Below are 7788 nucleotides of genomic sequence, written 5' to 3' on the forward strand. Positions count from 1 at the left end.
TATGGACAAATTAGATAGAAATAATATATATAGACATCCTAATCTAGAACCATCAAGATCAGTAAGGTTTATGTCATTCCCTATTTCGAATGCACAAGCTATGAACTTGGTGTTCTCAATTGCAATGCCATTGTCGAATTTAGTGCATTTGTATGTAAATGTAAATAGGATAGGGGTGTATATAAAATTGAATACATCATTTAGCCATGTGATAATGAAGATATGGCGGCTAACAACCTGTACAAAGACTTCAGAACTGAAACGGATGATGAATTTGAAGAGTTGAATTTCGATGATCATAAACATGAGATGCTTTCAGATACATTCAACGATTTGGATATGAATGTACTGGATAGCATTCGAGAACATGACCCAATTGTAGCCCCTGTGAACGTTGACAATACTCAATTGTATAAAGAGATGATTTGTCAAGACAATGAAATGCTACAATACGCGGTCAAATGTTTTGCAATGAAATGTCATGCACCATATGAGGTTGTTGAATCGACACCGACAATTTGGACAATTCGGTGTAAGAAGTAGGAGGAAGGTTGCAAGTGGAGACTTCGTGCAATAAAGAAAAAATCGCATGGCTTGTTCGAGATCACTAAGTACGATGAGCAACATACATGTTTTTATTCAGAACTAAGTCAAAGTCATGTGCAATTGGATTCATCAATGATTGCATTAGAGTTCTGTAATGCCGTAAGAGAAAAATTATCTATCAGTGTGACACAACTACAGTCTAACATCAAATCAAAGTTTAAATATCATGTTCCTTACCATAAGGTATGGGAGGGCAAAAGAAAAGCGTTGGCTAAAGTGTTCGGTGATTGGGATGAGTCTTACAAATTATTACCTAGGTGGTTGTATATGGTTAAGCAGGCTAATCCCGAAACACGTGTAGAGTGGAGAGTGAAAGAAACGCTTACTGAAGGCCATGTTATCCTAACTTCTGTATTTTGGGCGTTTGGTCATTGTATAAAAGTTTTTAATAAATGTCGGCCGATAATTTAGATAGATGGTACACACTTGTACGACAAATATAGAGGAAAATTGTTAAATCAGTTGACTCGAACGACCATCTTCTTCCACTTGCGTTTGCCATTGCTGATGAAGAGTCCGTAGACTCATGAGGATGGTTCCTGAAACACTTGAGAGAAATTGTAACATATGAAAGGTGTGTTTAATTTCATATCGATATGCTAGTATAACCACAACAGTGAATAATCTAGCAAATGGTTGGATGGGACCAAAATGTCACCATCGTTTCTGCTTACGACATATCGTCAGCAACTTCAATAAAAAGTATAAATTTAATTCATTGAAAAATTATATTTATCGTGTCGGTTATCAATTTCAAATTCAAAAGTTCAACAAAGCAATTGAAGATATCAAAGGAATAAATCGGAGCTGTCTGAGTTTTTTTGACAATATTAGTTTAGAGCAATGGATTCAAGCACATGATGGAGGATTCAGATATGGGTGGATTACGACAAATCTATCAGAGTGCATAAATGGAGTCCTTAAAGGAGCTCGAATGTTGCTTATAAATGCTCTTGCTCAGATAACATTCTTCAAATGCGTGAATTATTTCGAGAAAATAAGAGAAGAAATAAGGGATGCATTGAAGCGTCAAGATAAATACACCCGATAATATTATATATATATATATATATATATATATATATATATGTTATTAACAAGTTATTGCAAACATATTTTATAATACTAAGTTGAGTAAAAATCCAGGTACACACACGAGAAAATAAATAAATGGGCTACAAGATTTAGTAAACATGAAATACAATCATACGATCGGTATGAAGGTGTGTTTCATGTGAAAACCGGACGTCATAGTCTCAATGTCAAAAGAGGAAACGTTCAAATATTGAGGCTAAACAGGTTCGAGCGGTATTGTTCATGTAACAAGTGGCAAGCATTCAACATTCCATGCTCGCATTTTATGGCCGTTTGCTCACATTTTAACATGAACTACGAAGACTTTATTGAGAACTATTATAAATTGTAACGTATGCTGAATGTTACTCTCTTCAATTTCAATATGTACCGTATGAAGATTACTGGATCACGCACCTTAATATGTCCGTCTTACATCCTGATCCATCGTTGTTGAGAAAACCTGGTAGACCGAAAAGTTCACGTTATCACAACGAGATGGATTGGACAAAACCAATCACTCGACAACGATGTGGATTTTGTAATCAGTTAGGCCATAATCGAAAGAAGTGTCCTGTGTTACTAAGACGGACTCTAGATAGTTAGGGATTGAAAAATAAATATTTTTTTTTATTATATATTCATTTTATTGTATATTCAATTTTTTTATTATAATTTATTGTATATTTAATTTTTTTTTATAATAATTTATTGTATATTTAATTTTTTTTTATTGTAATCTATAAAGTTATACATTATTCTTTTAATTGAGAAATAAATACTTCTTTTATTATGTATATGTAATTAAGTGTAGATACTTTTATTGTATATTCAATTTTTTTATTATAATTTATAAAGTTGTACATTATCCTTTTAATTAAGTTGTATATTATTCTTTTAATTAAGTTGTACATTATTTAATCAAGTTAATTAAGTTGTACATTATTATTTTAATTGAGAAATAAATATTTTTTTTCTTTCAGATCATGGCTTTAAACCTTGGACCTGTTGATCCCAATGTTTTGTACGACCAATTCATTCATTCATCTGTTGTATGGCGAGATCGTACTACTAGAGAAATATCTTGCAGGCGTCGAGAGGCAGTTCTCCAGCGCACTATCCCGCTCCACCCTCGAATACTACAGCTACTGCGCACATCTGGATTCTATGGAGTTGCCATATTGGGATTTATTCAGTTGGACTGACATCTTATCATAGCCTTGGTCGAGAGATGGAGGCTCGAGACGCATACATTTCATATGTCTATTGTGCACTATCACTCTACAAGACATAGAAGTGTTGTTGGGGTTACCTGTTGATGGTGAGCCGGTCACCGGAGTGATGTACGATAATTGGTCACAAGTTTATCAATTATACCTCGGTGCGACCCACCTGCCGACAAGATTAAAGGATCGAGGTTAAGTTTGATATAGTTAGGAACACAATTCCGTGAACTCACAGATGATGCAGATGAGGAAATCATCATAAGATATGCGCGAGCATATATACTACAAATGATGGGTGGAAGTCTGTTTTCCGACAAATCAAGTCATTTTGTTCACTTGATGTTCCTGCCACTATTAGCTCACCTCTATGATGCGGGGCGGTATTCATGGGGTGGAGCATGTTTGGCATGGTTGTATAGATAACTATGCAAAGCAACAAGACTTGAGGTTCGAGAGATAGCTGAGCCTCTCATACTTTTGCAACTATGGGCTTGGGAGCGATTTCCAACAATGGCTCCACAGCTACAACATGTTAATGACGCTCAGTTAGCTGGACGAGCGTACGGTTCTCAGTATGTTGTTTTAATTCAATTTAATTTTTATATTACTGATCTAGTTAATTTAGATTCTAAATTATCAATTTAAAATTTTAGGTGGAGAGAAAAATTTTGTGTGATTAGGACAGCCACACATGTAGTCAGCTAGTATAGATATATGTTTGATATGCTTCAACCTGATCAGGTACATTACACTGAACCTAATTATTATTTTATACACATTTTTATTGTATTTGTCTTTAATGTTCTCCAATATAATATTTTGTGTTTCAGGTTATTTGGGAGCCGTACAAAATTATTATACATACTTTGCCTAATTTTTGTACGAATGGTCAAAACATATGGCGGATGATGAGTCCTCTCATATGTTTTCACATTGGTGAGTGGCATCTTCCAGGGTGATGAGACAATTCGGTTTTCAGCAAGATGTCCCATTGCTTTGTAATACTGAACCTGTACTGTATGATATTGACTTAAGAATTGGAGATTGGTTTGAAAAAGTTGCACATTTGGTAGTGGGATGGCACTATCGTGCAAGGTTTATTGAAGTGGGGGTTTTTATTGAACAGTTTGACAAGGATGTCATTCAATAATATATTCATTGGTATAATAATATCACAAGGTGCTACGTCACTCGTCCGGGAGAAGCTGTGGGTCATCTGGTAAATGAATGAATATTATCTAATTATTTTTAATCTAAATTTATTTTAAATATTATCTAATTGTTTTATAATTCATAGAGATCGAACAACAATAGACTCCGTGAGGTTGCGAATGATCCGAACCAGGTTCTTGCTATATGTAGTGACAACGAAAGCTATATGAAGGAGATACATTATATGTACGATATACCTATTGTTCCTCCACCAGCTCCTAGACGTAGAGGACCTGTTCAGGAAGAGGATGAGTTTGATGAGGTTGCCCATAATGTGGAAGAGTTGCCCCTTGTGATGGACGTAGAGTCAAACTGATTATGTTAGTCCGATGATGATGATCCCAGTATTTGGTTCAGGACATTATAACTCAGAGGCTGGTTCTTCGTCTTCATACGTACATGGACATGGTCGGGGTCATGGGGAGCATAATGAATATTTATATTATGAAGCGCCTGCAGAGGTACAAGAGCAACATCAAACCCAAGCAATCTCAATTTCGAAGTCGACGACTACAACTAGCTTGAAATCGATGACGTCTGCCTTGTGGGACACATTGATTTTTGTAATTATTTTCATATAAATGAGATATTTTAATTTACATTTTTTTATTTTTATGAGATATATTTTTTAATTTATTCTTTTTAGAGTCTAAATAAAATATTTGAAGAAATTGTTTTTATAAAATGGAAAATAAAAAAAAAAGGTCGAATGTCTAAATAATTAAAAAGAAAAAAAATTAATCTAAAGGTCGAGGGTTCAAAATTTGACCTACCTAGGTCGAATTTTGAACCCTCGACCTATTAAAAAAAACAACAATATTTTTCTAAATAGTTTAAAAAGTACCAGATTTTTCTAAATAGTTTTTAAAACTACAATATATTTTTAATTTTCCCGATTTTTAACAGTGTTGTACACTTTATTCCATGGCGAATTTATTTTTTATTTTATAATTTTTTTTTTGATTGAACGTAGGTTTGTTTTATCTCAATTTTTCTATTATGATTTGCATATATTGTAATACAACATTTGAATTTCTAGGCAAATTTTAAAAACTAAGCCTACAGACATTATTTTCATCTATTGATTTATATGTTTTGTTGTCTAGATTTTAAAAGTGTTTCCAAATCGAAGTCAAATTTTAACAACTAAAAAAAGTATGTCCTGTTTGATAACCATTCGGTTTTTTGGTTTATAGTTTTTTTATAAATTAAACTTATAAATCCCTTTCCACTTCTAAATTTCTTTACTTGTTATCTACTATTTAACGATGTTTCCAAAATATTAAGCCTAATTTTGAAAACTAAAAAAAATAGTTTTTAAAAATTTATTTTTGTATATTGAAATTTGGTTAAGAATCAAACTCTTTTACTTAAAGATGCAAACCATTGTAAGAAATTGAGAAGAAATAAGCTTAATTTTCAAAACCCAAATTGTTACCAGATGGGGCCATAGTTTTCGTAAACTTGTTTTTGTTTTTGAAAATTGGCTAAGAATTCAAATGTTTATATAGAAAATATGAAAACTATGAGTAAGAAATTGTGAGAAACCAAACACAATTTTCAACACACACATAGATGTATATATATATATATATATATCTATGTACGTGTGCATATAATATATATTTTAAATTCCCAACGCGTGGAGATGAGAATCTCAAACTTTATTTTTCATAAATATATAATGTCCTAATCGATGTAGCTATGCTTAGAATTTTTTTTTTTTTGGGGGACAATATGTGGGAGTGAAGGATTTAACCTTAAATTTCAAGATTGATAGTATACATTCATGTCAATTGAGTTATGTTCATGTTAGCACATATAACTGTACTTTGATCAATGAATACTTTTCACCTCCTTTTATATAGAATGAATATATCGTATATTAACTTCAGTACGCTCAATAGTTAAGATCTAGGAAGCACGTATACTTCTATGCAGAGAATCGGTATCAGATACGGATACGTCCAGATACGTGGTAGATACGTGTCTGATACGTGATTTGAAGTATCTGATTTTTTATTTTTATTTTTAATTTTCAGATACGCGTATCTGCTTCCAGATACGTGGGTTAATTTTTTTGTTTCAAATTTAAGCCCAACCATTTAAAAAGCCCAACCTACAACCCATTTTATTTTAGTGCATGTTTAGAAGTGATTTTAAAATCATCAAAAATCGCTTTTTTCATTTTTAAAATCATTCGAAAACACAATTTTAATTACTCAAAATTAATTTAATTTTCAATTTTACACTTTTAAATGCAATTTTCATATCATCAAAATTAGTTTTGAAGAATTAAACATGTTTCACGGTGTTTTTGAAAATGAAAAAAGTGATTTCAACCATTTTAAAATTACTTTCAAACATAAAAGTCCACTTAAATTGAGCAATCAAAAAAAAAAAAAAAAAATTAAAAATGATAAAACATAAAAAAATTTTAAAAAAATCTGAAACGTAATTAAATCTTCATTTTTCCCTTCTCTCTCACTATTTAAATCATGATTCACATCTCCTTCATTCTCAACTTCATTATTCAATCTTTATCTTCTATTTCTTTCCTACCGTCTACTCTAGTCACTCAACAATCACTAGACATTACTGGATTTTTTTTTCAAGTTTTCACTCTCTTCTTGAATATATTATAATCTAACTTAAAATATGTATTATAGCAATTAATTAGACATTATATATATATATATATATATATCTTCAACGTATCCGTATCTTAGTTTTTTAAAAATTAACATATCGCCGTATTGTATCGTATCCGTATCTGTGTCTGTGCTTCTTAGGTTAAGATACTTGTAGGGTTGAAAAGTTTAGTCCTCTTCACACGCACAAAGGAGGAGATTTAATATATTTATAATAAATATTTGTATTATATTATTATTCAATAAAATAACATACTTGAATCCCGACCTTTTAATATATATAATATATTCTTGACTAAAAGGTTAGAAGTTCGAACTCTTTCATCCGATCAGTCAGATGATTAAATTTAATATCAAACATTTCTCATAGTTTGATATTAAACATATCTCATGGCACACGTATGAAACACAAAGCCATTTAGCAAATTTTCAAAGCTTTTATTTAAATTTTTATCCTTTTTTTTTTTTTTATCCTTTTTTTTTTTTTTTTTTTTTTTCATTTTACCATCCGATGAATTATGGGCTGCAAACAACATCCATTTGAAGGCCTTAGCATGGGCCTCAATGAGTTAACCCTTGGCCCATCTTGTATTGTTGATATTTGTAATATATATAGGAAATAAAGCAAAAAATATATAGTACATTTTTAAAATATTTATAAATATAAAAAATATTAACTAGTCAATTTTTAAATTTTTTTAATTTCTATTTTTGCCTTCCATTATTTTGTTACATGCCTTTTTTTTTAAAAAAAAAAAAAATTTCTTTCCTTTCTTCTCTTCTTTTGTTTTATTTTTTATTTTATTTTCTTTTCTCTTTTTTAAATTTTATTTTCTTTCTCTCCAATTTTTTTATTTTTTTATTTTTCTTTAAAATTTTATTTATTTTTCCTCTCTGATTTTTTTTAAATTTTTAAATTTTCTTTCCTTTCTACGGTTTATTTTTCTTTTATTTTTTTTTTTCATTTCTCCAGTTTTTGCTTCCATCTCCCCAAGCTTCCTATCTCTTCAAACATTACA

Source organism: Benincasa hispida, chromosome 3, assembly GCF_027475165.1.
Source record: "Benincasa hispida cultivar pf3 chromosome 3, pf3_genome.v1.1, whole genome shotgun sequence".
Classification (NCBI taxonomy): Eukaryota; Viridiplantae; Streptophyta; class Magnoliopsida; order Cucurbitales; family Cucurbitaceae; genus Benincasa; species Benincasa hispida.